This window comes from Schistocerca piceifrons, chromosome 3, assembly GCF_021461385.2.
Source record: "Schistocerca piceifrons isolate TAMUIC-IGC-003096 chromosome 3, iqSchPice1.1, whole genome shotgun sequence".
NCBI lineage: Eukaryota > Metazoa > Arthropoda > Insecta > Orthoptera > Acrididae > Schistocerca > Schistocerca piceifrons.
In genome coordinates, this window is record NC_060140.1 from 776,234,131 (window position 1) to 776,257,846 (window position 23,716).

The 23,716-nt window shown below is 44.6% G+C and overlaps 1 non-coding gene and 1 pseudogene across 1 annotated transcript; both read left to right on the forward strand.

The window, feature by feature from the left end:
* The first annotated feature begins 6,392 nt into the window (after positions 1-6,392).
* Trnat-ugu lies at positions 6,393-6,466 on the forward strand. Its single transcript has one exon. It is a non-coding gene; the product is annotated as a tRNA-Thr (tRNA).
* Positions 6,467-17,459: 10,993 nt separating this feature from the next.
* Positions 17,460-17,577, forward strand: LOC124790357 (annotated as a pseudogene).
* The last annotated feature ends 6,139 nt before the right edge of the window (positions 17,578-23,716 follow it).

Consider the following 23,716-nt stretch of genomic DNA (forward strand, 5'->3'; position numbering starts at 1 on the left):
CTCCTATTATTACCCACGCCCATGCGTTTTTAAGTTTCAGACTTCTTTCTGTTAGTTCTCCAGTATATACACTCCTGGAAATTGAAATAAGAACACCGTGAATTCATTGTCCCAGGAAGGGGAAATTTTATTGACACATTCCTGGGGTCAGATACATCACATGATCACACTGACAGAACCACAGGCACATAGACATAGGCAACAGAGCATGCACAATGTCGGCACTAGTACAGTGTATATCCACCTTTCGCACCAATGCAAGCTGCTATTCTCCCATGGAGACGATCGTAGAGATGCTGGATGTAGTCCTGTGGAACGGCTTGCCATGCCATTTCCACCTGGCGCCTCAGTTGGACCAGCGTTCGTGCTGGACGTGCAGACCGCGTGAGACGACGCTTCATCCAGTCCCAAACATGCTCAATGGGGGACAGATCCGGAGATCTTGCTGGCCAGGGTAGTTGACTTACACCTTCTAGAGCACGTTGGGTGGCACGGGATACATGCGGACGTGCATTGTCCTGTTGGAACAGCAAGTTCCCTTGCCGGTCTAGGAATGGTAGAACGATGGGTTCGATGACGGTTTGGATGTACCGTGCACTATTCTGTGTCCCCTCGACGATCACCAGTGGTGTACGGCCAGTGTAGGAGATCGCTCCCCATACCATGATGCCGGGTGTTGGCCCTGTGTGCCTCGGTCGTATGCAGTCCTGATTGTGGCGCTCACCTGCACGGCACCAAACACGCATACGACCATCATTGGCACCAAGGCAGAAGCGACTCTCATCGCTGAAGACGACACGTCTCCATTCGTCCCTCCATTCACGCCTGTCGCGACACCACTGGAGGCGGGCTGCACGATGTTGGGGCGTGAGCGGAAGACGGCCTAACGGTGTGCGGGACCGTAGCCCAGCTTCATGGAGACGGTTGCGAATGGTCCTCGCCGATACCCCAGGAGCAACAGTGTCCCTAATTTGCTGGGAAGTGGCGGTGCGGTCCCCTACGGCACTGCGTAGGATCCTACGGTCTTGGCGTGCATCCGTGCGTCGCTGCGGTCCGGTCCCAGGTCGACGGGCACGTGCACCTTCCGCCGACCACTGGCGACAACATCGATGTACTGTGGAGACCTCACGCCCCACGTGTTGAGCAATTCGGCGGTACGTCCACCCGGCCTCCCGCATGCCCACTATACGCCCTCGCTCAAAGTCCGTCAACTGCACATACGGTTCACGTCCACGCTGTCGCGGCATGCTACCAGTGTTAAAGACTGCGATGGAGCTCCGTATGCCACGGCAAACTGGCTGACACTGACGGCGGCGGTGCACAAATGCTGCGCAGCTAGCGCCATTCGACGGCCAACACCGCGGTTCCTGGTGTGTCCGCTGTGCCGTGCGTGTGATCATTGCTTGTACAGCCCTCTCGCAGTGTCCGGAGCAAGTATGGTGGGTCTGACACACCGGTGTCAATGTGTTCTTTTTTCCATTTCCAGGAGTGTATTTCAGGATAGGGATGAACATAACGTTCTGTGGCCATACTGATTGCAGGGGCTGTTAGTTCACGAATTTCTGTGGCTACTTGTCGGAAACAAATCGCTGAGAATGTGGCCAGTTATGCTTTTTCGATATTGCACCTAACGTAGGTTGCGTGTCCATAGTCTCGGACAAACTTTTTTTTATTTATTTACTTTGATCCATCTTTGAGAATATTTATGCAATCGATGACGGCATAGGGAGTTTACATATACTGTACAAATACATTTTGTTGACATAGTTGTAGTATACATACTAATAATAATACAAGGTACATAAAATTCTAGGGAACAATTTATTAATTTTACACTACACAGAAAATAATAATCAGAAGTATCAAATAAACTATTGACATACTTAGGTAAATACAGTTAGAAATACACTGAAGTGCCAAATAAACTGGCCTAGGCATGCTTATTCAAATATAGATATATTGAAACAGGAAGAATACAGCGCTGCGGTCCGCAACACCTATATAATACAAGGGTCTGGCGCAGCTGTTAGATCGGTTTAAGTGAGCTTGAACGTGGTCTCATAGCGCACGAGAATCTCCGAAGTAGCGAAGAAGTGGGGATCAACAAGTGTCAGCGTCAACAAGTGTCAACGAAACGTCATCGATATGGGCTTTCGAAAGCCGAAGGCCCACTCGTGTACCCTTGATGACTGCACGACACAAATCTTTGCGCCTCGCCTGGGCCCGTCAACACCGACATTGGACTGTTGATGGCTGGAAACATGTTGCCGGTCGGACGAATCTCTTTCAAATTGTATCGAGTGGATGGACGCGTACGGGTATGTAGACAACCTCATGAATCCATGGACCCTACATGTCAGCAGGGGATTGTTCAAGCTGGTAGAGGCTATGTAATGGTGTGGAGCGTGTGCAGTTGGAGTGATATGGGACCCCCGATGCGTCTAGATACGGCTCTGACATGTGACACGTACTTAAGCATCCTGTCTGATCACCTGCATCCATTCATGTCCATTGTGCATTCCGACGGGATTGGGCAATTCCAGAAGGACAATGCGACACCCCACACGTCCAGAATTGCTACAGAGTGGCTCCAGGAACACTCTTCTGAGCTTAAATACTTCCGCTGGCCACCAAACTCCTCAGACATGAACATCATTGAGCATATCTAGAATGCCTTGCAACGTGCTGTTCAGAAGATATCTCCACCTCCTCGTACTCTTACGGATATACGGACAGCCATGCGGGATTCATGATGTCAATTCCCTCCAGTACTATTTCAGTCCAGTCCATGCCACGTCGTGTTCCTACACTTCTGCGTGCTCGCGGGGGTCCTACACGATATTAGGCAGGTGTACCAGTTTCTTCGGCTCTTCAGTGTAGTTTAGTATCTCAGGTCATCCTTCGAATAGTTTTGAAATTCTGAAATATTGTGGAAAGCCTTTTCTTTCAATCATTTTTCAGTTTCTCTTTTAAAGCCATTAAGTGAGGCATGATGTGCCTGTAAAGGTAAAGTATTAAATAATTTAATGCCCAGGTATTCATAGCTGGACTGTGTTTTCTTTCATCTAGCTGGGGGCATATCTACCTGTTTCATTTGCCTAGTTTATGTTGGTGCACAGCGTCCCTATACATGTAGTTGTTTAAGTTTTCTTTTATCCTTAATAGTCAACAGTATATAAAAAGTTATGGGACTGTCAACACTTTTAAAAAGTTGTCTACATGAGGTTTTAAATTTTGTAACCGCAGAAATAGACCTGATAGCCTTTTTTGCTAGATGAAAACTTTTTGGCCCATGCAGAATTACCCAATAAAAGTATACCATATTGCAGGTGGCAGTGAAAGAAGGCATAGTAGGAGCTGAGTAACAGAGATGTTGTTACACCTGTCTGTAGTTTAGTCAATAAGAAGGTCACACATGTTAGCTTTTTCTATACGTGGTCTGTGTGTTTGTCCTAAGTTAATTTGGAATCAATGTATACATCAAGTCGCTTAACAGTTGGGCACTAATGTCAATGCTCAATAAACTGAAAAAACTTTCATTGTTGCTCGACAGCTCATTGGCATTGACCATGTATTAGACAGGTTAAGGTAGTCTTTGTTTTCCAGTTTCAGTTGGTTTACGCTTTCACAGAGCTAATGAATGTGGTGTCACCAGCATAAAGTACAGATTTACAGAGCATGTTACTGGAAGATCACTCACAAATATTATAAACAGTAAAGAGCGATGCATGGAACCCTGAGGAATGCCTCGAGTTACATCTAAGTATTGGGACTTTTGGGTATTGTAGACTACAGTTTGTTTCCTGTCACTGAGATAGGAGATTATGAGTGAGAGCTCTTAAGTATCTGATTTCATAACACCAAAGTTTCTCCAGTAGTGTTGTATGGTTCACCGAATCAAATGCCTTGCTTAGGTTGACTAGAATGGCTTCAGCAGATCAATTTGATTCGAGGTTTGTATAAAAGAAATGATGTCTTTAACCACTTTCACTGCTGATAATTTGGACCTAACACCACACTGAGATTGAATCATAATATTGTTTTCAGATAGATTGCAAATATCCTGTTGTATGCAGTATTCTGTTATTTTGGAGAGAATAACTATCAGTGAAATTGGACGATAATTGTTTGTGCTTAATTTGTTACTCTTTTTATGTATATGGACGACAACTTTTATTTTTAGACACTCTGGAAAATGGCCACTAGCATACATCCACTTCATTAGTGTACAAAGAGGATTTGATATGAGATTTACTATTTTTTAATCACAAAATCTGATAAGCCATAAATATGCTCAGATTTTGAATTTCCTGCTTTTGTTACGATTTAACCACGTCACATGCTTCTATTTGTGTCCACTTGAAATTTAGCACAGTGTTTGCACAATTTCGAAGAAACTGATTGCCAGATATGGGGTATACATTAGGAGCATACGTTGAATAGCTGACCAGTAGTTGGGGTGGTAGTGAGGTTTGCTGCCTTCACAAAAAATTGATTAAATTCATTTGCTGTGATTTTGACAGCACTTGTGGTTTCTTCGCGGTTTATATCTGTATCCAACTCTGCTTTAATAATCCTCCATGCTGCCTTACATCTATTATTTGAGTTTTCAATGCAAGGTTCATTTGTCCTACATTTGGCTACTCTAATTTGTGATCCATAATGTCCTTTGAGGTTGTCATAAGTAGCTTTGTCCACATTACCGCTTTTTACTTTTTCATGGCAGATAATTACCAAGCTCCTTAGTTTCTGTAAGCCAGGCGTAAACCATTTGTTTTGCGTTAGGTGCCTGGGTCTTATGACTTTATTACTTTTTTTAAAAAATCTTTGGGCAACAGGCATTACAACTTTTACAGATAATGTTCATGAACCTGTTGAAGGCTTTCTCTACATTGTTGGAATAAAGTAAGACAACATTCCAGGCTGCTAGTTTTAATGCACAGGTCCCAACGATTATAGCCACGGATCATGTCTCTGGACTTCTGTTGCTCTTCATTTTCGATGTGCATTTCCTGAAGCACTGCTACGTCAGCTTTATTTTCTATTAAAATTTTTGAAAGAAGCTGACTCTTGGAGCCATTATTCCCCTCTACATTTAGTTGGCAGATCTGATTAATGCTGCCCAGCTCTCACATCAGCACAGACTCAGAAGTGTTATGCTTCTTCATCTTCTTCAAACTTGTTTTAATTAGCCAAAGTGTTTGAATTTAGTTGAAAGTAGACAGATTTACCTGGGCAGTGATCATTCTTTGAATCTTCGTATCCATACGTATCTAAGTCTCACGAGTGGTTTGGCCACCGTGACTTCTGGCACTAGGTTTGTGGCTGTTCTTTCGTACCATCAAGGGGACGTGTCTAGCTTAAGGAGTCGCCATAGTCCCTGCGGTCCTGGAAGCACTCATTGGTCTTAGCAGGGCAGCTATTAGACACAGGCTTCATCATCAACGTGCTGTGGTGGACAGATTGGAGTATCAATATTTTTTGACGACTCACTGGCCCACTTCTGACAGCACACAAAGACCTACTGGGTTCAAATTTCCCCGCTGATAATGGAAGACTCTTAATAGGGTTAGAAATCACATAGAATTTCCCAGGACCTTCTGAGCAAATAGGGCAAAACCTCTAGTCCTTGTGTGACTGTAGTTGTCTGCAAGAGGACCATATTGTGAGTGTAGCATCAGAGCGTACCCAGGACCAAACCCCAATCTATGTCAACTGAAGAAGGCTGCAATTTGCTGGTTGGTCGCCTTAGACATTAATATATAAGGATTCTGTTTGCAGTCCATCTTCCTCAATTCACTGTCAACTTCTTAGTGTAAGTTTATCGTTCATTTTGTTTTTCTTATTATTATTCATTTTATTGTTCGTTTTAATGTTCTTTTTATTGCTGATTTTAATGCTCATTCAGCTGCTCTTCATACTGTTCACATACGTGTTCATTTTTCTGCTTCAGTCTATCGCGCTGCATGTTTTGATGTTCAATTCACTGGATATTTTATGTCTATTTTACAGCTAATTTGCATAAACTCGAAGTAATTTTTTTCTCACCTTCTCAGTTGGAGTAACTTAGATGTGGAGTATTTGCCCATGAAACAACAGCAACTTCCTTCAGATACTTCTGGGTGTCGTCTAGCCGTCCTGCTTTGGTTCCTCTGGTCCTATTTATGACGTGGTGGTTTGTCTTGGTTAATGATGAGTCGTCCACTCGTGGTATACGTCTACAAAATTTCAGGCATCTTCTCTGTCCACGGGACTTGGTAAGAATGTCTTCCACGAGTAATGAGTGTATGGGGTGGGACACTACGTTTGTAGTGTGTGGACATACAAGGTGAGAATGTGGGTCTCACGGGAGGTGTGCGCGAGATAGTTCCTGCAGTCGCGCAGTCCTCTTGCCCTCGGTGACTCAGGTGGATAGAGCGTCTGCCATGTGAGCAGGAGATCCCGGGTTCGAATCCCGGTCGGGGGACACATTTTCACCTGTCCCCGTTGATATGTATCAACGCCCGTCAGCAGCTGAAGCTATTAATATAATTCTAATTACGTTCTAGACGGCTGCAGGTCATCAATGGTCCATTCTTGGACATGTCCGAAAGAACAGACACCATATCCATATAAGTACACAGTTTAATGTCCCATAAAAGTTTTATGTCAATGGCTACAGTGGTTCCTGATATACAGGGAAGCCAAGTCATTAAATTTAAAATTGTCGGGATAGTGCGTTCCAACTTGTTTTAAGTGTCACAGAAAAGGAAGATTAGAGGTTAACGCCCCTTCTACACCGTAAGGACGAAGCACGACTCAGAGGGACAGTTATAGGATGGGGAGAGCCCATCCCAGCATTCGCATGAAAGGATTTTAGTAACACGTGGTGTTGTATTTACTAAACCAAGTCTAGTGCCAAACACACAAGATAGAAGGAAGCGAACCCCAAGCACAGAAAATTAGTTGCGGTACAAGGTAGTTTATTTGCACTCTGCAACTTACGTGCTCAAAGGGCGTTATCTCTAAAACAATTAATGTGAACAACACAGTATGAAACATGTAATAAACATTTATTAAGATAATCGTACAGAATACTCAGTTTTTAGTGTTCAAGATATGTGGCACTGGACGTCAAGTTCTCTACTCTAACTGATCTTACAAATTGAGGAGTGAACCATCTAATCTATAGTTATTCAGTAAAGACTGCTGTGTCTAAAAGTTAGAGTCTGGATCGACACTCAGCGTTTAACTGTGCTATGACGTCTCATTTATAGCGGCAAACAGATGATCAGCTTTGGCCGAAGCTGTAGACTGGCCTATCAGAGGTGAAGAACTGTAAAACTAAAGGAATGTGACAGGAACTGGTGGAGTGTGGCCAAGGGTTTCCATTTATCCGCGACCGGTGGAATCATCTCGCATCTTCCGATCTCTCTGGCGAAAGTAGAACGAAGTTCCTTGTATCAATGCCCTCTGTGGCGACTGACATCGCTATAGGCGGATAGATCTGACGCCTTTGAAGGACCCGTAGGGGAAGCATAAATTAGCTCCAGTATGTGAGCGCCATCCAAACGACGACTGCTCGTCACTTTGAGCTGCCTGCCATGAAGAGTGTTTATTTGGTGGCGACCTCGCGCGTATTGTTATGTACCCTATGGCTACGTATACAGCATGTAGCATTGGCCCCTAAATTTAGATGTGTGAATATGATTCCTCCTGAATTAGCATTCACTGTGTTGTATGCGACGCTACCAGGCCCAACAGCCATGAAGGGAGGGTATACGCTCTACCGCGCCCCTGCTGTGTTGTTAACACGAGAAACGAGAGCCGGAGGCACTAACCAAGGATAAAACAGACATGAAGAGGCAGCGAAAGTTAGGAAGGTTTTTTTGCTTAGCAAGAGTGACTGGATACAAATTGCGCAATATCTGAGTAGTTAGAATCTGTGTTGAGGACGAAGATGTGGAGCACAAATGGAAAAAAAATCGAAAGCATCGTTCAATACGCCTTGGACAAGTACGTTCCGAACGAGGTCTGAAGGAATGGGAAAGATCCACCGTGGTTTAAATGCCGTTTTAGAAAACTGCGCCGGCCGGTGTGGCCGAGCGGTTCTAGGCGCTTCAGTCTGGAACCGTGCTACCGCTACGGTCGCAGGTTCGAATCCTGCCTCGGGCATGGATGTGTGTGATGTCCTTAGGTTAGTTAGGTTTAAGTAGTTCTAAGTTCTAGGTGACTGATGACCACAGATGTTAAGTCCCATAGTGCTCAGAGCCATTTGAACCACTTTTTAGAAAATTGCTCCGTAAACAAAGAACGCTTCACCTCTGATTCAAGGTAAGTCGAAACCTAGTTGACAAACAAAAACTGAACGAAGAGAAAATAAGCGTAGGAAGAGCAATGAGTGAGGCGTTCAATGACTTTGAAAGTAAAGTTTTGTCAACTGATCTGAGTAAAAACCCTAAGAGGGTTTGGTCTCATGTAAAATCAGTAAGAGGCTCGAAATCATCTACTCATTCAGTCAGAGCCCATACTGAACAGAAACGGAAGGTAACAGAGAGAAGGCTGAAGTTCTGAATTCGATCTTCCGAAGTTGTTTCACCGCGGTAGATCTTAACGCAGTTCCTCCCTTCAGTCATCGTACGAACACCGAAATGACAGATATTGGAATAATGGATCGTGGAATAGAAAAGCAGTAACAATCGCTTTGTAGTGGAAGGGCACCCGGATCACATGCGATACCTACAAGACTATATGAACATTATGTGAAAGAACGTTCTGCCCTTCCAGCAGCAATTTATCGTGGATCGCTAGTGCAACAAAGGGTACCTAGCGAGTGGTAAAAAGCGCAGCTCATTCCCGTTTTCTAGAAGGTCAGCAGGACAGATGCACACAATTATAGACGTATTCGTTGACGCCACACTGCTGTAGATTTGTGGAACACGTTTTATGCTCAAGAATTATGATGCTTTTGAAGAAAGAATATCTCCGTTATAAAAATCAGCATGGCTTTCGCAAACAGAGATCTTTCGAAACTCAGCTTGCTCTGTTCCTCCCTGAGACCCATAGCACTATAGACTTCGGCGAACAGTTGATACCGTGTTCTTTCACTTCAGCAAGACATTTGACACTTCCCGCATTGCCGTTTAGTCAAAGAAAAAAAAATCTTATCGAGTATCGGACCAGATATGCAATTGGGTTCAAGACTTCCAAGCAGATAGAACTCAACGCGTCACTCTTAATGGAACTAAATGACAGAGTGCCCCAAAGAAGTGTGATAGGCCCGTTATTGCATACAGATCAGATATAAAAGATCAAGTAGAAAGCGTCGGATGCTCTTTAAGGCTGTTCGCAGATGATGCGGTTGTCTGTAACAAAGTAGCAATGCCAGAAGACAGTATCGATTTGCAGAATGACCTGCAGGCTCTGACAACTGACCTGTATGTAATTAAATGAAAGATATTGCGCAAACATTGGGAAAGAAAGCCGCTACTGTACAACTACACTATTGATGAGAAACTATGTACCGTAAAATACCCGGTTCTAGGCGCTTCAGTCCGGAACCGCGCTGCTGCTCCGGTCGCAGGTTCGAATCCTGCCTCGGGCATGGATGTGTGTGATGTCCTTAGGTTAATTTGGTTTAAGTAGTTCTAAGTCAAGGGGACTGATGACCTCAGATGTTAAGTCCCACAGTGCTTAGAGCCATTTGAACCGTAAAATATCTACGAGTAACTATTCAGGGCCACATAAAACAGATACAGTAGTAGGGAAGCAGATGCCAGGCTCATAGGAAGAATCTTAAGGAAATCTAACTCATCCATGAAGGAAGTGGCTTAGAAGGCGCTTGTTCGACAGATTTTTGGGTATTGTTCATTTATAGGAGATTCTTACCAAATAGGACTGATAGAAGACAGAGAGAGAAGATCCAACAAAGAGCAACGTGTTTCGTCACGGGATCGTTTAGTCGGCGCGGGAGCGTTACTAAGATGCTCAGCAAACTCCATTGGCAGTCGTTACAAGAGTTACGTTGTGTATCACGGATATGTTTACAACTGAAATTTAGAGAGAGCACATTCCAGGAAAAGATGGACAACATATTACTTCCCTCCCACATACACCTCGCGTAATGACCACAAAGAGAAAATTCGAGATATTAGAGCCAATACAGAGGCTTACCGATAGTCATTGTTCCCATGCACCATTCGCTAATGGAACAAGGTAGGAGAATCAGTTTGTGATTGTAGAAGTACACTCCGCCACGCTCCATTAGGGGGCTTACGGAGTATGATGTACACTCACGCTCATAAATTAAGGATAATGCTGATACATGGTGAAACAACGCTCTGATTGGCGGTTTGCGGGTTTAAATCAGCTCGGGGTATGACCATGCGGAGCATTTGACCTACGATCGTCGCACGGTGGCGCTGGCAGCAGTCCACATACGCAGAGGTGCGTTGGTGTATATAAGAGTACGGTGCAGCGAGTAAGTGTGCAGACGTTTTCAGACGCCCTAATGGTGACTGTGGCTCAAAGAACACATATTGATGACGTTATGAGGGGTGGAAGACTAGGGCGACTGGAGGCTGGTCAAACACAGCAGGTCGTAGCACGGGCCCTCCGTGTGCCACAGAGTATGTTCTCAAGATTATGGCAACGATTCCAGCAGACAGCAAAAGTATCCAGGCGCTACAGTACGGGACGTCCACAGTGTACAACACCACAAGAAGACCGATATCTCACCATCAATGCCCGCAGACGGCCACGGAGTACTGCAGGTAGCCTTGCTGGGGACCTTACCGCAGTCACTGGAAGAGTTGTCTCCAGACACTCCAGACACACAGTCTACAGACGACTGAACAGACATGGTTTATTCGCCCGGAGACATGTAAGGTGCATTCCACTGACCCCTAGTCACATTAAAGCCCGTAAAACTTGGTGTCAAGAACACAGTACATGGTCATTGGAACAGTGGTCTCAGGTTATGTTCACAGACGAGTCCAGGTATAGTCTGAACAGTGATTCTCGCCGGGTTTTCATCTGGCGTGAACCAGGAACCAGAAACCAACCCCTTAATGTCCTTGAAAGGGACCTGTATGGAGGTCGTGGTTTGATGGCGTGGGGTTGGATTATGATTGGTGCTCGTACACCCCTGCATGTCTTTGACAGAGGAACTGTAACAGGTCAGGTGTATCGGGACGTCATTTTGCACCAGTATGTCCGCCTTTTCAGGGGTGCAGTGGGTCCCACTTCCTCCTGATGGATGACAACGCACGGCCCCACCGAGCTGCCATCGTGGAGGAGTACCCTGAAACAGAAGATATCAGGTGAATGGAGTGGCCTGCCTGTTCTCCAGACCTAAACCCCATCGAGCATGCCTGGGATGCTCTCGGTCGACGTATCGCTGCACGTCTTCAAACCCCTAGGACACTTCAGGAGTTCCGACAGGCACTGGTGCAAGAGTAGGAGGCTATACCGCAGTAGCTGCTCGACCACCTGATCCAGAGTATACCAACCCGTTCTTTGACCTGTGTACGTGTGCATAGTGATCATATCCCATATTGACGTCGGGGTACATCCGCAGGAAACAGTGGCGTTTTGTAGCACATGTGTTTCAGGCCGGTTTTCTCAACTTATCACCAATACCGTGGACTTACAAATCGGTGTCGGGTGTTCCCTATGTGCCTATGCTATTAGCGCCAATAATTTTGTGTCGTGACAGGTTGTGTGGCACCATATTCTGCAATTATCCTTAATTTATGAGCATGAGTGTAGATGTAGATGAGCATAATGATATGTATTTCTAAATCATGAACACCAGTTCACATACCAGCACCAAGGTAATCAAAGGCTAATCTGTAAGGAAGGAAATGATAACTTTACGCACAATTCACCTGGTTGGTTGTATGTATAACTATCGAGGCCATTAACGCCCTTACCAAAAACAATTTGAGACGACTGTGAAAAAAATGTTTGAGATTGCATTTTAAGAAAAATAAAATTATGAAATGGAAAAAAAATCACAAGATTCACTCTGCAGTTATTTTGTAAATTATACTGTTAAAATACACACTCTATAACTAAACGGTAGGTAAAATTATTTACCAGGGGTATCTCACTGGCTGCTTACTGGGAAAATAGCAAGATACCTTGAAAACATATTAAAATCTTGTACTTAGCAATGTTATGCAGAAAGTCGGACACTGCAGAATCTTAAAATGCGTAACACATATCGTTTCGTCTCCTAAATTACAGGACAGATCAAATGGTAAGTAAGCTACAGCTCTTATGTCTTGACATGGACATATTCTATTAACGTGTAGTGTCCTGATAAATGCGGGTCACAAACATTCCACACTGGAGGCTCCTCTCGCGGAGCAGGAAACCATAGGACAGTGCCTTATCCAGAAATAAGATAAATTTACATCTTTCCGCCCCAGAGGCTGGAAACAGGAATGCGACGTCTGTAACGTTTGTTTCACGGAACACAGCTTCTTGTCACTCAGCCCTACACACAGACGCTTTGTCCTGTGTCTCTTCTTCCCCTACTTTGTACAGTCATAACTAGACCTGCCTCTGCAATTTTTTTCCACCATCCTCCCTTCAACTCCAGGTGCCAGCAATGTCTCATGTCGTAATATGACCAATCATTCCATCGCTTCGATTCTGTTACGTTCTTTATTAAGAATTTTTCCTTTGTTGACTTAATCAATCCATCTGACCTTCAATAGTCTCCTGTAGCACACTACTTTAAACGCTTTTATCGTTTCGTATCTGCCTTGCTCATTGTCAATATTTTGCACCCATTCGCAGCTATGCTCCAACTATAGCTTTTCATGAATCTTTTTCTGGTTCAAGGTTTATGTTTGTGTATGTTAGCAGCTGTTTATTTGTATAGAAAGTTCTTTTGCTTTGTGAAATCTTTGCTAAAATGCTTTCCTGCATCTTCTTTCTTCCCTTTTTCTACTTCCAATATGGCAAAATTCATAACCTTTTCAAGAGTCTCTCGCCCAGTTTTAGGAACCAGTCATCCAGAACGTCCAGCTTACCTCAGTTTTCTTCTTTTTTGTGTGCATATTATTACCATTAGCTAACAATCGACTCAATTCCTCTTCCTAAATTATCAACGAACCCTATCATGCCGCTTATCTGTCTGCATTAACTCCTGCTTCTTTCATTTCCCCTTCCACATGCAAATCAAGCATCATAAGGTGACAATGGGAAATCCTGCCCTACACCATTTTTGATTTTAGCCTCTGGAAAGAGAATGCATTAGCTTTATAATTCATATAACACTGGAGAAAATAACAGTTCAAATTATCAAAAGCTTTCTCCAAATCTACGAATATAATTCATTTTTCCTTGTTTCTCCCTAATCTACCTTTTCTTATTAGCGGCAGCACTAAAATTCCTTCCTGAAATCCCTGTTTCTCCTAGAACTAAATAGTCCTCTCATAATTTCTTTATATTTTCTCTCCCTTTTTTGATATATTACTCTTATATTTTTGAAGCACTGTGCGGTTAAATACGTATCTATCTTCCTATCTTGCTTTCTTCATAAATACAGTAATTATTTTCTTTTCAAAATCCGATAAAACTTCCCCACTTTCCTAAATTCCATTCTCGACTTTGTATAATTCTCACTGGGCTCGTTGGCGTGGTGTTGGTAACGATTCTATGGTATTTTATTGATGCTTGGATATTTCTTTCTTTCGACTTCATTTTAAGCTGTTTCAAATTCGTAAAAGAGTATTGCATCTTCAGTATCATTTTCTTGCATCGTGTATTCGTGTTAAACAGCTTAACTTTTCATGGCAAATTATAAAATTTCTCCAAGCATTTGTTTGCATCTACTTATTTTACACTTCCAGTAACCAATTACATTTATATTTATAATCATTGCGTACATTATTCTGTGCTCCATAAAATGATTGTCTATTAGTCTACGTGCGATATCTACGTTACCCTGCTTCAATATTCTGTTTTATTCTATCCATTTTTCTTGGACTCCTCTCTGTTTCCGTGTAATTTCGTTTCTGACTTACAATAATACTATTTGTTTTCAACATGTTTACATTTTCGTTGTTTCTTATTCATTCAAGTATTTTTAAACCATGATTTGTACAATCCTACTACACTCCTGGAAATTGAAATAAGAACACCGTGAATTCATTGTCCCAGGAAGGGGAAACTTTATTGACACATTCCTGGGGTCAGATACATCACATGATCACACTGACAGAACCACAGGCACATAGACACAGGCAACAGAGCGTGCACAATGTCGGCACTAGTACAGTGTATATCCACCTTTCGCATCAATGTAGGCTGCTATTCTCCCATGGAGACGACCTTAGAGATGCTGGATGTAGTCCCGTGGAATGGCTTGCCATGCCATTTCCACCTGGCGCCTCAGTTGGATCAGCGTTCGTGCTGGACGTGCAGACCGCGTGAGACGACGCTTCATCCAGTCCCAAACATGCTCAATGGGGGACAGATCCGGAGATCTTGCTGGCCAGGGTAGTTGACTTACACCTTCTAGAACACGTTGGGTGGCACGGGATACATGCGGACGTTCATTGTCCTGTTGGAACAGCAAGTTCCCTTGCCGGTCTAGGAATGGTAGAACGATGGGTTCGATGACGGTTTAGATGTACCGTGCACTATTCAGTGTCCCCTCGACGATCACCAGTGGTGTACGGCCAGTGTAGGATATCGCTCCCCACACCATGATGCCGGGTGTTGGCCCTGTGTGCCTCGGTCGTATGCAGTCCTGATTGTGGCGCTCACCTGCACGGCGCCAAACACGCATACGACCATCATTGGCACCAAGGCAGAAGCGACTCTCATCGCTGAAGACGACACGTCTCCATTCGTCCCTCCATTCACGCCTGTCGCGACACCACTGGAGGCGGGCTGCACGATGTTGGGGCGTGAGCGGAAGACGGCCTAACGGTGTGCGGGACCGTAGCCCAGCTTCATGGAGACGGTTGCGAATGGTCCTCGCCGATACCCCAGGAGCAACAGTGTCCCTAATTTGCTGGGAAGTGGCGGTGCGGTCCCCTACGGCACTGCGTAGAATCCTACGGTCTTGGCGTGCATCCGTGCGTCGCTGCGGTCCAGTCCCAGGTCGACGGGCACGTGCACCTTCCGCCGACCACTGGCGACAACATCGATGTACTGTGGAGACCTCACGCCCCACGTGTTGAGCAATTCGGCGGTACGTCCACCCGGCCTCCCGCATGCCCACTATACGCCCTCGCTCAAAGTCCGTCAACTGCACATACGGTTCACGTCCACGCTGTCGCGGCATGCTACCAGTGTTAAGGACTGCGATGGAGCTCCGTATGCCACGGCAAACTGGCTGACACTGACGGCGGCGGTGCACAAATGCTGCGCAGCTAGCGCCATTCGACGGCCAACACCGCGGTTCCTGGTGTGTCCGCTGTGCCGTGCGTGTGATCATTGCTTGTACAGCCCTCTCGCAGTGTCCGGAGCAAGTATGGTGGGTCTGACACAGCGGTGTCAATGTGTTCTTTTTTCCATTTCCAGGAGTGTATATTTCTGCTGCATTTACAGCACTTCTTTTAAAGCAATCATATCAGTAACTCCTTGAAGTGTCATTATTTATCTTGCCGCGTGTTCTTCCAAAGCAGTAGGAATCAGTAACTGGACATTTGCACCTTTCTAGTTCATGCGAGGATTTTTGACATTCAGAGATGAGGAATGAAACTCTCCCATCATTTTCTTGCACAGTGTCTTCATTTTAGTTAGATCTAATTTCTTTTGAGCAGTATAACCCTTCTCGAATTATTGTTTGTAATAAAAAGCAAAGGGTTTTGGTGAAGAATTGATTTCAATAAATATTGTCCAGGAGGCGGATAGGTATCGATCTAATCTCATAGATGAAATTTAAGAATTGGGAATTCACTTAAATGTTGTTATAGTGCGGCTATGTTCACTATGATAAAACTCCTTAGTTACATTTGCAAATACGGTAAACTAAGGACGATAAATTCTACAGTCCTTTTCCGTTTTTAAAAATTGATTTCAGTGATTCGATGAGTTGTAATCATGTATCTGTCACATTAACGTCAAATACACAATATTCAATTGAAGACTATGATCAACTGTGATAGCATATTTGTTCGCCAAGTGGTTGGCAATTACTCCTTTTATTTTTTTTAGTGCTATTCCGTATAACAGTGTTTATGTTTCTTCGCAGAAACTATTGGTGTCTTCTTTTCTCCAGTCATCATTCCGTTCTACGAAAGACCATCTTACATGGAGAGATCAAGGAGCTATGGTGAAATAATCATAATGGATGGGTTTTCAAGTGGCAAACTGTACTTGTGCTTATGAAATGCAACACGACGAACGATACGTCTATCAAGCAGTAGATGACATAATAGCAATATAAACAAATTATTTAAATTGTTGTTACCTATAAAGTTATTTCTCTGGTTCTGTAAACAGACCATTGTCATTCAGATGCTCGTTGACGGTCGACAGTTACGTTCCGCACTGATTTCCCGAACGACATGTCAGCTAACGGGAGAAGCCATTACGGAAATTCTGAGCGCCTTGACAATAATGGGCAGTAGTGCCAGCGAAATATTGGTAGATGTAGCTCGCACCGGCCTAAAATCTAGGAAAAACCGCTGTTCTTCTTTTTCTTGTGCCTTTGTCCCGCATCGGTGCTGTGTCGACATGGTTATTAATGGATTTAGCATGGTTAAATTAAGGGATGCCCAGATGCCCTTCTTGTCGCCACCCCTCAGCCCCGAGACGGAATATGTGTGCCCCAACTGTCTGCGTGTGGTATTATTGATGTGAAAGTGAGCGAAAGTGTTTTAAATGTCTGCGAATAGTGTAAATGAGGTGACAGTTGGGTATCTGCTCGGTATTCACCTAGTGGGATGTGGGATAACGCATAAAAACCACGTATAAGCTGGTCAGTACACGGTCCCTCGATGTTAGTCTGCCGGACGGATTCGATTCGGGAATTCCTAGAGGGAATAATGGTGGCTAACATAAAATAAGTGGAATACAAGCAAGTTATTCAAATTTTTCTTACCTGTAAGGAAAACCTGGAACAACTCGGCGACACAAGTAGCAATGTTGCTTCGAAGAAAGCTGTCATGAACAGTAAACGTGTCCTTGTATGAAAGAAGTTGCGGAAACTTTACAGCTAAAACAAAGTGTCGTGTATAAGTTAAATCTGGGAGAAAAGATGAAACTGGCAGTGTTTGAAACGTGGTTAGAAGGATATTGAAAATTAAGTGAAGAGATAGTAGAATAGTGGACAAAGAAAAGAAGTTACGAAAAACCCTTGCTAGTGGAGGAGACAGATCTACTGAGACTGCTAAGGCATTCAGTAGGTTTATCGTCCCTGCATGGGGCAACGGAAATTGAAAATTGTAAAGGAATTTTTGAGTAGCTATGAACAATTTTATAACTATTTGTGAAGGCCGTATTCATGACTATCCAACGGTCTTGTCGCAGTGGTAACACCAGTTCCCGTTAGATCACCGAAGTTAAGCGCCGTCGGCCTGGGCTAGCAATGGGATGGGTGACCATCCGGTCTGCCGAGCGCTGTTGGCAAGCGGGGTGCACTCAGCCCTTGTGAGGCAAACTGAGGAGCTACTTTATTGAGAAGTAGCGGTTCCGGTCTCGTAAACTGACATGCGGCCGGTAGAGCAGTATGCTGACCACACGCCCCTCCATATCCGCATCCAGTGGCACCTGTGGGATGAGGTTGACACGGCGGCCAGTCGGTGCAGTTGAGCCTTCCCAAGCCTGTTCGGACGGTGTATTCATGACTGTGTGCTTCAGTGTTCAAATACTAAGTAGCCACTCACAGTACGAAATCAGAAGGTTTGCTGTGTGGAACACTAAAACCATATTTAAATTTAATTTTATTAAATAAGACGGTTTCAGAGAATTAGTACCATCTTCAGGCATCCATCTTGGACTTCTGCCTATCAATACAGCTCTCATTAACAATACCGTCAGATGTTCTGCAATTTGGTGCTATTTATGTTGTGTATTACCTGGCGAACTCTACATATGAAAGCTCCACAAACGAATTTTACATTTTTTTTTTATTTTCTGCTTCAAGATGAATCTACGTGACAGCTAAATAAAATTTTAGAGACTGGCAACAGGATGATTTGTTGTTTTAACATACGACTGTTTACTGAGTACGTAAAACACGACAGCTGAGATAAGCTCACAGGACAAAAACTTAGTCACCCCAGCGCACATGCATAGATGAATCATTAAGCCTTTACAGATGGTGCAGCGATAGAGTCACGTGCTCAACCGATAGCGCACTGCCTCTACGTGAGCATAAGGCAGTAGCGATCAGAGAGACATTTATGTTTCATGCGGATGTTGTACGTGAACATGGGTAAATGTAAGGACATGACAGAGTGGCAGAAAGGAGCAGTCGTGTTTGGTCGTGCCCATGGCCACACGCTGTATGTAGTTGCTAGATCTGTTGGTGTTTTGTGGTGGACTGTTTAACTTGTCTGCGAGCAGTGGTGTAACAAATGTGGTCACGAAACACAACGTCAGAATTGTGGGATGGACTGGAGACGCGTTTCATGCCTTGTGAATCAAAATAGTTTCCACACACGACAGAAATCGTTGCAGGCAGTCCTGTTAGCGGGAGAATATTGCGACGAGAACTGCGTGCGATAAACAATTGGCGCCGGTCAACTCACGAGATGCCATCGCTAACGGAGACACATAAAGACAACAACAGCAAATTTCATTGGGCTGGAAGAATACATGACTGGTTTCCTGAACATTCTCCCAACCTGTTACATCTCGATTGGCCTGAAAAAAATCACCTGACTAGAACCCCATAGAAAATGAGTTTCATATGTTGGAACAGTAGGTAAAACGCCGACAACAGCGTCCCAGCAATTTGACAGAATTGTGCAATCAAATCCTCAGTGAGTGTCTTAACCTGATGTGACGTACGTGCACTGGACTCGCTTCTTAAACGAATCCAGGCCGTTTTTCTGTCCAAAGGCGGAATATTGGAAAGGTCGTGTGGTTAGGGCGTCCCGTCGGGTAAATCGTTCGCCTGGTTCAAGTCTTTCGAGTTGACGCCACTTTGGCGACTTGCGTGACGATGGGATGAAATGATGATGATAAGGACAACACAACACCCAGTCCCTGAGCGGAAAAAATGTCCGACCCAGCCGGGAATCGAACCCGGGCCCTTAGGTATGACATTCCGTCTTGCTCACCACTCAGCTGCCAGGGGCGGACAGAGGCGGAATTAGACGGTCTTAAATGGCGTGTTAGACGACCCATGGATTATCACCTGCAAAGAATGAAACAAGACGTCAGGACAACAGTAGATTTGTTTAAATAACTTATTTATTCCGGCCCTTGGGCTTAGTACATCAGGAGCAGCTTGGTGGAGGCGTCCAGTTGCCTCTCATGCGAAGCAATATACGTCCGGCATTGCTGACAGTGCAGAGAGCAGGGTCGACCATGGCATCACTTGAATGCCACTGTCAGCAACGTCTCCAGCTGATGACAGCATGGCAGCGCAGCTGAAATTCCGGGGGGGGGACCTCCCTCCAACGAGCAAGGAAGCTCTCTGCCCCAGCAGCCGCTGCTTTTGTGACTCAGGGCAGGTTGCCCCATCCTGTGGTCGAAGAGCAGACCCCATACTACATTCCAGGATGTCGCTCTGGGCATCACAGACTCATGGTGTAGGCTGTGATACAGAGATGAGAATATTTTAGTACACAAATGGTTGAGTACTTAGATGCTCCAGACTATGTTCATTTAGAGCTTAAGGTATGTACTCGAAACACATCCATAGTGGCAAGTGAGAAAAGGATTCCGTCCTTCCACTAGCATACTGCGGCCTCTGCTGTCGTTATACTGCGCCCAACTGGCTCTGCTTCGCAACACATGTAGGCCATGTCTTACTTTGCAACACATAACGCGCAGGCCCGCCTGTGGCTGGCTCTGTTGCAACTCACTTCCGCTCTGGCCTACTTTTTGAACAAATATGGTCGATACGCTACAGATGCTGTAATGATTTCTCTACGGGTGACTAATTTCTTTCTTTGCATGCCCCACAAATCATATTCAGATATCTCACTATGAAATGGAATGAATCAAGGACTTTTCATCGAATATTTTGGAAAAATATTCAGGACACAACTCCACATAACTGTACTGTAGCGGCACCACCGTTTAAGATGGGAAAAGGTTAGCTTCAGTGCAATATTTCTGAGCGCACGAGTTACAGCCAGGTGCGGGCCTGTTGACAGTAAGTTACACCACCAGCGGTTGCTAAGTAGAATGGAGGCCACAGGGCCTTAGAACCACTGAGAAGAGTTAACGCAGCGGTTTGCATGGCGGAAGTTACAGGCAGAAGGGGCACACTGGCCCAACCCAGGTGTTATGAGTACATGACTCAGAGTGGCGCATTAGTAAAACAGGGGCACACAGTGGCATATAAATAGGCGCCGGTTCACTAACAAGGCATTGAAGTGTGACAGCTCTCCTGGACAGCGGGGCTTGTCACATCACCAGCTACATGCAGCAGCAGATGGGGCGTCAGCATTCCAGTCTACGGTGGGTCGCTGGTTCGACCCTCTGAGGCCAATGCGGCGTCCACAGCCAGCCAGCGGTGGGCCACGCCATGGCTTGCTACTGCAGGCAATCTTGTTGCCTCCCAAAACATGCCGGAGGTATCCCAAGGCAAGGGCCACAGATTCGGATGCCGGATCGCGGGCGCTTGTTGTCGCCGCAATCTTAGCCATGCTGGCAAAGAAACACGCAGTGGGCCACCCTGCGAGCGGCGCTGAGGCAACTGGGGCAGTGACCACTGAGTTGACTGACAGAGCAGCCTGACATCGACACAACTCCACGGCTATACAAGGCCGACACAGAGCTGAGCATTGCATGGATCGCTGAGGCAGCCATTCCGTGCCATTTCGCAGACAGCAGAGTGGTGTCCTCAGCATTGTGGGACCCAGCGATGCAGAGTGAGAGGAATGGGGGCACTGTAGCTGGAAATAATAAATCACTTTGGAAACTCTGGCGAGTTTTAATACGACGCATCCTGACAGTTTCCATCCAAGTCCAACATACTCTCTACAGTATAGTGGCATTTAAACAGGTTTGGACATAGTGGTAAAATGGTGAAGCACACTCTTCTACAAGACGAATGTTAAAAATTTGTCAGTGACGTTCTCCTAAAAGAATAGACAAGTAGCTATAGTAACTTTCAATACAATTTCCAATAAATCAAAGAAATTATGCATTTCCCCACTTCCGAAAGTAAATTGATGACATATCTCTTGGAATAGCAGTAGTTTGATTTTTCCTTCCCATGAAGCTCCAATGCACCACTCATTGTTCTTATAATACAAAGTGATAATAAACTATGATATATTGCCACCATCAACTGTAGTGCTAAAAAGGGGTCAAATGTGGATGTTTCTGGTATGAAAGGGGCAGTGTTTGTACAACAAGATAAATGACACCTGCTGACATATTCATCAAAACATTCGAACAAGCAGAGCCAAGTTCCACACCAAAGTGAACACGTTGTTGGCTGAGGTATATGATTGATATATTCATCATATGGTCGCACAGCCACACAACAGTAAGGTGCCGTGGGCTACAGTGTAGTGCGGCAACTGTCACTGTAGGAAAGATGGACAGAAGCAGAAATAATAAGTGAACAAGTTAACACAACAAACAAAAGATTTACTTAGCTTGTATTTCTCCAAGCATGCAAAGACTTGTTACAAATAATGCAGCAAGCAATAGAGCCTAATTCTTGCAATAGCAACAATGATGAGGATCTGTGAACTAAGCACAATCGATGGTGCTGGAGCCGTAACTAAATGGTCTCTGTGTAGCATCATGTGCCAAAGAGGCTGCAAGCATGAGTGGGCCTAGTGGCTGCCACCAGCTATCCTATGTTGCAGCAGCAGCGGGTGGTCGTAGTCCAGAGCTGCTGGAGGTGTGGCACTGGAGGCATGCACCATTGAGTCCACCCGATCCCATACAAATGCTATCAGCATCTGATGGAAACTTGCAGTTCCATTGCCTGTGGGTCGGTACCAATACATGACACCACAATTTCTTTTCTTGATGTAGAAGTGTGCAGAACATCTACTGGCAAACTGGGACACACTGTGTGCCATAGACTGACGCACAACAATAGATATCTGCATGCAGATTCACACCACCATCCAGCATACAATAATGATGTGCCACGTACGTTGTTAATAGGCCGAGCTCACCAGATTACCAATGCTGACAACCTTCAACATGAACTGAACGAGCTCTAGACGATATTCCATGTGAATGGATATAGCAACAAGAACATACAATGACCTATGAAATACAGTGAAGATAAGACAGACAAATGAATAGAGTGATCTCTTCCGGTTGCTCACTTTCCTTATCTGGGAGATGTTGGCGATCTTGTAGGCAAGGTGCTTCACCATGGAGGAACTAAGCAAATATTGCAGAGCGGCCGCAAGATCCGAGATCTGATGAGGCCCACGAACGATTCCTCAGAGGCTCTCCACACTGCAGGCGTCTACAAACTTCAATGTGAATGTGACGAACTCTGCCTTGTTGAAAGCGGAATTCCTATCAGCAGTTTCATGTCGGAGCATGGAAGCTGCATGCCACTGAGATAACAGAAGTCAGCTATATCGGAACACCACCAGGACTGTGGTCGATATGTCAATTTTGAATAACCTCCTGTACATTGCCTACCAACCACCTGCTAGAGTAACATAGGCAATAGCCTACCCTAGCCACCCCTCCATAGCAGTCTTTACTTCGAATTGTCCAATGGTATCGCATAGTGCATGGGGGCTTAATTAAATATAGTGCAAATGTTTTTAATTTTAGTAGCTGTCTGTCTGGTTATGCAGTCTCGTAACTGGTTGTCCCTGACTAGTATTAGTACGCAAACTGACTGCATAGAATAACAACAAAGAATGAAAGGAAATTTCCGTTAACACAATTAATTAATTAAGTCCCCAGCAACTATAAAAGCTACGAAACAACAAAGCACAAGTGTAACTGTTCTGTGTGTGGAAGTGTGATTCAACGCACACATCTGGCACGGTTCTTCCTCAATACGACAAGATGCTTTAAACGCCATTTACAATGATGTAATTTTAAAAAAAGCAGAAATACTATGGTTGCACATAGAAATCAGAATTACACTCTAATACATGAACACAAGCCAGATGCTTTGTTGACTGAACCTGTGACCAAGAAGCATTGTTATTTAGGAAATTTCAAATACAAAATTTTTTTTTTATTACCTCATATATATTGACGAAAAATACACTCTGATCATTGCAACATCCCCAATCGAACAGCGTCGTCTGTCTAGCCCGTCAGAACAACTGCACACGACATGCTCACAACTAGCACTGCTATCAACATCGTCTCAACAAGCACAGCCCACGGCAACCTCCGAACTACTACTGCCCACCGCTACTTCTGAACAAACACTGCCAGTGGAGGCGGCGGAATAAAACTCTTTGGCGCAACCTCTGGCGCCGTGACCCAGCCACCTTTCATATGCCCCTCCTCCACGGGCTAGAATTTGATGGTATTTTTGCCAGCATTGGTGGTGAAAATACCACCAAATTCGTCAAAAAAAATACAGACAAGAATAAAAGATAATATTAATAAGTAAATATCACATAACTAGATAAATTCT